Here is an 8512-nt window from a genome sequence, read left to right as displayed (position 1 = left end):
CACTAAAATCATGGACAAGACAAGACTTCATACTCTCCCTATTTATTCATTATAGTACTTGAAGTTCTAGCCAGTGCAATTAAACAACAAAAGGAGGTCAAATTGATACAAATTGAACAGGAAGAAATCAAGGTATCACTATTTGCAGATGATATGATAGTATACATTATCAACCCCCAAAATTCTACCAGAGAGCTCCTACACCTGAAAAACAACTTCAGCAAAGTGGCTGGATATAAAATTAACTCAAGCAAATTTGTCGCCTTTCTCTACACAAAGGATGAATGGGCTGAGAAAGAAGTTAGGGAAACACACCATTCACAATAGTCATGAACAATATACAGTATCTTGGTGTAACTCTAACCCATCAAAGGAAAGATCCATATGCAAAAAACTTCAAGATTCTGAAGAAAGAATTTGAAAAACACCTCAGAAAATGGAAAGATCTTGCATGCTCATGGATTGGTAGGATTAACATAGTAAAATGTACCATCTTACCAGAAACAATCTACAGAGTTAATGCAATCCCCATTAAAATTCCAACTCAATTCTTCACCGAGATAGAAGGAGATATTCTCAACTTCATCTAAAATAACAAAAACCCAGGATAGAGAAAACAAATCTCAACAGAAAAAGAACTTCTGGGGTAATCACCATCCCTAACCTTAACCTGTACTACATAGGAATAGTGGTAAAAAACAAAATTGTATTTGTACAGAGACAGAAAGGTAGATCAATGGAATAGAATTGAAGACCCAAAAATAAGAAATCCACACACCTATAATCACATGATCTTTAACAAAAAATCCAAAACCATACAGTGGAAAAAGAAAGCATTTTTCAACAAGTGATCCGGGTCTAAGTAGAGGTCTGCATGTAGAAGAGTGATCAAGCACCTACACATAAAACTAGATACAATGAATTTAATAGAAATGAAAGTGGGAGAGAGCCTTGAACATATGGGCATAGTGTAAATTTCCTGAATAGTACACCAATGGCTCAGGCTCTAACATCACCAATTGACAAATGGGACCTCATGAAATTGAAAATCTTCTGTAAGTCAAAGGACACTATCAATAGGACAAATGGCAACCTAAATTTTGGGAAAATATCTTTACCAACCTTTGTCTTATAGAGAGCTAATATTCAAAATATCAAAAAAATCCCCTAAAATGTTAGATTCCAGAATACTAAATAACTCAATTTTGAAAAGAGATACAGAGCTAAGAGTTCTCAACTGAGGTGTTTCAAATGGACAAAAAGCAATTAAAGAACTGTTCAGCATCCTTAGCGATCAAGGAAATCCAAATTAAAGTGAACCTGAGATTCTACCTTATACCAATTAGAATGACTAAGATCAAATACTCAGGTGACAGCAGATGTTTGTGAGGATGTGGAGAAAGAGGAACATTTCTCCATTGCTGGTGGGATTCCTAGCTGGTACAACCACCTTTGGAATCAATCTGGTAGTTCCTTATAAAACATAAACAGTTCTACCTGAAGACCCAGCTATACCACTACTGGGCATATACCAAAAACAACAGAAAGCCCACATACACATGGAGGCTGAACAATACTCTACTCAATGACACCTTGGCCAAAGAAGAAATAAAGAAAGTAATCAGAGACTTTTTAGAATTTAATAAAAGTGAAGGCACAACATACCCGAATCTTTGGGACACAATGAAAGCAGTGCTAAGAGGAAAACTCATAGCCCTGAATGCCTCCAAAAAGAAACGGGAGAGAGCATACACTAGCAGCTTAATGGCACACATGAAAGCCCTGGAACAAAAAGAAGCTACTTCACCCAGGAGGAGAAGAAGACAGGAAATCATCAAACTCAGGGCTGAAATCAATCAAAATGAAACAAAGAGAACCGTACAAAGAATCAATGAATCCAGGAGCTTGTTCTTTGAGAAAATCAACATGATAGATAAACCCTTAGCCAGACTAACCAAAGGGCACAGAGAAAGTATCCAAATTAACAAAATTAGAAATGAAAAGGGGGATGGATATAACAACAGAAACTGAGGAAATTCAAAAAAATCATCAGATCCTACAACAAAAGCCTATACTCAATACAACTGGAGAATCTGGAGGAAATGGACAATTTCCTAGACAGATACCAAATACCAAAATTAAATCCGGACCAAATAGATCATCTAAACAGTCCCATAACCCCTAAAGAAATAGAAGGGGTCATAGAAAGTCTTCCAAACAAAAAAAATCACAGGACCAGACCGTTTCAGTGCAGAATATCTATCAGACCTTCAAAGAAGACCTAACACCAATACTCTTCAAGCTATTCCACAAAATAGAAATAGAAGGAACACTACCCAATTCCTTCTATGAAGCCACAATTACACTGATACCCAAACCACACAAAGATCCAAATAAGAAAGAGAACTTCAAACCAATTTCCTTTATGAACATCGATGCAAAAATTCTCAACAAAAATTTGCCAACCGAATCAAAGAACACATCAAAATGATCATCCAACATGATAAGTAGGATTTTTCCTAGGGATGCAGGCTTGGTCCAATATATGGAAATCCATCAATGCAATACACTACATAAACAAACTCAAAGAAAAAAAGCACATGGACTTTTCATTGGATGCAGAAAAAGCATTTGACAAAATTCAGCATCCTTTCATGCTTAAAGTCTTGGAAAGAACAGGAATTCAAGGCCCATACCTAAACATAGTAAAAGCAATATACAGCAAACCGGTAGCCAGCATCAAACTAAATGGAGAGAAACTTGAAGCAATCCCACTAAAATCAGGGACTAAACAGGGCTGCCCCCTTTCTCCTTATCTTTTCAATATTGTACTTGAGGTACTAGCTAGAGCAATTAGGCAACATAAGGAGGTCAAAGGGATACAAATTGGAAAGGAAGAAGTCAAATATCATTATTTGAAGATATGATAGCCTACCTAAGTGACCCAAAAAACTCCACTAGAGAACTCCTACAGCTGATAAACAGCTTCAGCAAAATGGCAGGTTATAAAATCAACTCAAGCAAATCACTAGCCTTCCTATACACAAAGGATAAGCAGGCTGAGAAAGAAATTAGGGAAATGACATCCTTCACAATAGCCACAAAGAGTATAAAATACCTGGGGGTGACTCTTACTAAACATGTGAAAGATCTGTATGACAAGAACTTCAAGACTCTGAAGAACGAAATGGAAGAAGACCTCAAAACATGGAAAAATCTCCCATGTTCATGGGTCGGCAGGATTAATATAGTTAAAATGGCCATTTTGCCAAAAGCAATATACAGTTTCAATGCAATACCCATCAAAATCCCAGCTCAGTTCTTCACAGAGCTAGAAAGAGCAATTCTCAAATTTATCTGGAATAACAAAAAACCCAGGATAGCTAAAACTATTCTTAACAACAAAAGAAATTATGCGGGAATCAGTATCTCTGACCTCAAGCAATACTACAGAGCAATAGTGTTAAAAAACTGCATGGTATTGGTACAGTGACAGGTTGGCAAATCAATGGAACAGGATTGAAAGTCAAGAAATGAACCCACACACCTATGGCCACTTAATCCTCGACAAAGGAGCTGAAAACATCCAATGGGGGACAAAAAGATAGCCTGTTCAACAAATGGTGCTGGTTCAACTGAAGGTCAGCATGCAGAAGAATGCAAATTGATCCATCCTTATCTCCTTGTACTAAGATGAACTCTAAATGGATCAAGGACCTCCACATAAAGCCAGACACTCTGAAGCTAACATAAAAAAAAAACTGGGGAAGACCCTTGAGGACATCGGTACAGGGGGAAAGTTCCTGAACAGAACACCAATAGCGTATGCTCTAAGAGCAAGAATTGACAAATAGGACCTCATAAAATTACAAAGTTTCTGTAAGGCAAAGGATACTATCAAAAGGACAAATCGGCAACCAACAAATTGGGAAAAGATCTTCACCAACTCTACATCAGATAGAGGGCTAATATCCAATATATACAAAGAACTCAAGACATTAGACCCCAGAAAACCAAATAACCCTATTAAAAAATGGAGTACAGAGCTCAACAAAGAATTTTCACCTGAAGAACTTTGGATGGCTGAGAAGCATCTTAAAAAATGCTCGACTTCATTAGTCATTAGGGAAATGCAAATCAAAACAACCATGAGATTTCACCTTACACCAGTCAGAACGGTTAAGATTAAAAATTCAGAAGACAGCAGGTGTTGGTGAGAATTTGGAGAAAGAGGAACACTACTCCACTGCTGGTGGGGTTGTAAATTGGTGCAACCACTCTGGAAATCAGTCTGGCGTTTCCTCAGAAAACTGGGCATGTCACTTCCGGAGGATTGTGCTATACCACTCCTGGGCATATACCCAGAGGATTCCCCAGCATGTAATAAGGATACATGTTCCACTATGTTCATAGCAGCCCTATTTATAGTAGCCAGAAGCTGGAAAGAACCCAGTTATCCCTCAACAGAAGAATGGATGCAAAAAAATGTGGTATATATACACAGTGGAGTACTATTCAACCATTAGAAACAATGAATTCATGAAATTCTTAGATAAATGGATGGAGCTTGAGAACATCATACTGAGGTAACCCAGTCTCAAAAGATTAATCATGGTATGCACTCATTAATAAGTGGATATTAGCCTATAAAATTGGAATACCCAAAACCTAATCCACACATGAAATTAGGTACAAGAAGAACGGAGGAGTAGCCTCTTGTTCTGGAAAGACTCAGTGTAGCAGTACAGGGCAAAACCAGAACAGGGATGTGGGAAGGGGTGGATGGGAGAACAGGGGGAGGGAAGAGGGCTTATGTGACTTTTGGGGAGTGGGGGGCCAGAAAAGGGGAAATCATTTGAAATGTAAATAAAAAATATATCGAATAAAAAAATAAAAAACAATATTCTTTCAAACCATTTAACCAATATAGGAATACAGAATTTAAAAAGTGAAAGTGATATGAAGTCCTACCTTTGAGGCTTCACCATTGCTGGTATAATTTGGTGTTTGTTCTTGAAGAATGTTTAAATTCAAACATGTTCACAAGTTGACATATTACTATTTTCATACTTTCTTTTGTTTTTCATTTATGTAGAATCACTCTAGACTATTCAGGTGAGTTTTTAAGATTCATATTATCTGGGCTGGTGAGATGGCTCAGCAGGTAAGAACACTGACTGCTCTCTCAAAGGTTCTGAGTTCTAATCCCAGCAATCACATGGGAGCTCACAACCATCTGTAATAGGTTCTAACACCCTCTTCTGGTGTTTCTGAAGACAGCTACAGTGTACTTAGATATAATAATAACAAATAAAATTAAAAAAGATTCATATTATCTCATTGTATATATGTACTCATATATAGTGATTTCACTTGGACTATATTCAAGTGTGAATATATATGTGTCATATATTTAATACTTCTGTAAAAATACATTTTAAAATCTAATAATTTGTAGTGCATATACAGTATACAAAATGAGATTTTACTTTGAAACCATAAAATATAGTGGAAACCATAAAATATAGTGGAAATCATTTGCTAAACTATTTTTCCTACTTTTCCAAATCCCTCCTTTTCTTCCCATCTTAATTGGAAAACAGAAAAAGAATGATTAATGAGGATGGACATAAGAGCTATTTGACTGGCTGACTGTATGTGTTCATCCTGCTTTGCTATTGTTCCAGTCAAACTCTTAATATGTCAAAATTTTGACCATCTTACAGATATTGATATTCTGAATTAACTATGACTATATGTTTCTTCTCAAGAAACAATGTTATCAGTAATAAATTCTGAATACTTAGAAAGTAAAATCAAGAAGTCTAAGTAATAAAATATTTTTATATGATGCAGAGAACATGATTAGTGCTACTTTTCTTAAAAATGAAAGCCATTGTAGTTTAATAGAATATTCACACAGTTGAAAACATACTTAATATGTATATACTTTGGATTCTAGAATGTAAATATTTTAAATTTGTTGAAAGCATTTCATTCCTTCAGAATTTTGATTATAGGACCTTTACAAAGACATCTCTTGCCATGCATATCAGTGATTGTCCTAATTAACCCAGTATTAATCTATTTCATTTGTTATGTACAATATACATTTTCCACTTAGCACCCATATGGTAGGGCCTCCTCACATCACCTCCTGAGTGTTTCCCTTTACTTACTAGATATCCATAACCAGGAGGGTGCTCAGCCTGACTGCCTCAAGTCTTTCATGCAGGTGTCCAGGCATGAAATAGAAAGATGCCGTGAGTAATGCCAGTGATACCAAGATTTAAGCAGACCATGCTGGTGACTGCAAAATGGGGATTTCATATGTAGGACAATCAACTACAATGATCAGCATTGTGTGTTATACGCTATGGTTCTTGGCCAATTACATTAAGACATGCTTTTTCACTGAAACTTGAGCTAACTTTTCCAGCTAAAATGAAGACTGGTGCACCCAAGATCTGCTTGTCCCTGTACATTCTGCACTGATATGAACATATTCTGCACACTCAATTTTTAAGCAGGAGATGGGGAATAAGAACTTAGATCCTTATGTTGGCTGATCAATAGCCTTTCTGAGTGAATCATCTCTGCATCCCTAGTTCTGTTTTATAAGTTTTAAATCATCCCATGAAGTCAACTAGATGTATGATGAGAAACAAATATGATTTGCAAGCTTTATTTGTTACAGCACAGAATAATTTATTAGCTCCCCTAACACCATATAGTTCTCCATTTGTACTACAACTGGTTACTTGAAGTTCTTCCATTGTATTTTTCTATTTGACCATTAGGAAGTAGTAATTATGATCAAACTGCTTATTATACTATGAAAGCTTATTATTAGTTTAAATAATAAAATAAACTTCTAAAAATGTATCCAAGATTATAAGCTTGGCTTCCCCTCCTGTCTGATCTCCATCACTCTTCCTCTCACCCTACTGTTCTAATTATTTTGAATTCTTAGTATGGACCAATAAAAAAGGTTGAAATTCTTCTCATTAATAACAGGCTATTATCAAAGAGTAGTGACTCATGAAGCTGAGATACTATATTATTCTTTTGTTTAAATGTATTAAAGTAGTAGATGCTGCATTTTACTTAGTTCTTTATGAATAATCCATTTTCACCTAAGAATCTGTCCTAATTACAGCCATATAGTATATAATTACAGGCTATTAGTTGGACAGAAAAATAAGTTAGTCAATGCTTTCTAGTGATAATAATAATAAAAATCAATTTTGTCTTAATTTAATAGAATATATTCTGAATTGTTTTATAAACTACTTACTTACGATAAATTATTTCACAATTCTTTTGTTTTCATTCCCTTGGGTAACAGAAGAGAAAGTAAATGCTTAAAAGAAATTATACCAAGGTGTCTGAATTTGTGTTTCTGGAACTTTCAGCATCTAGAAAACTTCAACATTTCTTCCTTGCCTTCTCTATCATATTTTATGTAGCAATCGTGCTGGGAAGCACTCTTATTGTGTTTACACTAGCCTTTGACTCGCATTTACATTTCCCTATGTACTTTCTTTTGGGAAACCTTGCACTTATTGACTTATATCTTTCTACCTTAACTGTTCCCAAAATGATTTCTGACCTGTCCTCTGGACACAATACCACCTCATTCCAGAGTTGTGTCTTCCAGATATTTGTCCTTCATGTCCTTGGGGCATCTGAGATGGTATTGCTTGTAGCCATGGCCTGGGACAGATATGTGGCCATATGCAAGCCCCTCTACTACCTGACCATCATAAGCCCACGAATGTGCCTTATTCTTCTGTCTGGTGCCTGGGTTATTGGCTTTTTACATTCAGTGGCTCAATTCACGTTTATTATCAAGTTGAGTTTTTATGGGCCTAATAAGATAGATAGTTTTTACTGTGATATTCCTCAGTTTATCAAACTGGCCTACATAGACCCCAAGAAAATGCAGTTCATGGTTACTGCCAACAAACAGTAGGTGTATTTCCACGGGCACCTTCTTCTCATTGATAATCTCCTGCATTGTTATCCTGTTCATTGTAAGACAACATCATCGGGTGATTTGTCCAAAGCCTTCTCCACACTTTCTGCTCACATGTCCATGGTATTTTTGTTCTTTCGACCATGCATCTTTGTGTACATGTGGCCATTTCCTATTGTGCCAGTGGATACGTTCCTTGTCATTCTGGACTTCATGATTACACCCATCCTGAACCCTACTATTTACACTCTGAGGAACAAAGACATGAGGGAGGCAATGAGAAGACTGATTACTCAGCTATTCAATCTGAGGAAATCATCCTAATCTAAAGAAACACAAAATGTATCTTCTGATTGCTCTCATATAATCACAACTGAAGACTGCTATGCTGAGACAATTTATTATCCTATATTCAGCATTTTATATTGAATAGTTTATTCCAAGTAAAAAAGTAATGATGCCATGTTTAAGTGGAGTTTATTATGCATTATATACTAACTATACTTTTATTATCCACAGAAAAGCTAAAATGAA

At 36.0% G+C, this 8512-nt stretch overlaps 1 pseudogene; it reads left to right on the top strand.

The window, feature by feature from the left end:
• The first annotated feature begins 7360 nt into the window (after positions 1-7360).
• LOC127684483 (olfactory receptor 4F15-like) lies at positions 7361-8302 on the top strand (annotated as a pseudogene).
• Positions 8303-8512: the final 210 nt, after the last annotated feature.

This window comes from Apodemus sylvaticus, chromosome 5, assembly GCF_947179515.1.
Source record: "Apodemus sylvaticus chromosome 5, mApoSyl1.1, whole genome shotgun sequence".
Taxonomy (NCBI): Eukaryota; Metazoa; Chordata; class Mammalia; order Rodentia; family Muridae; genus Apodemus; species Apodemus sylvaticus.
This window is presented reverse-complemented; position numbering and strand designations above follow the sequence as displayed.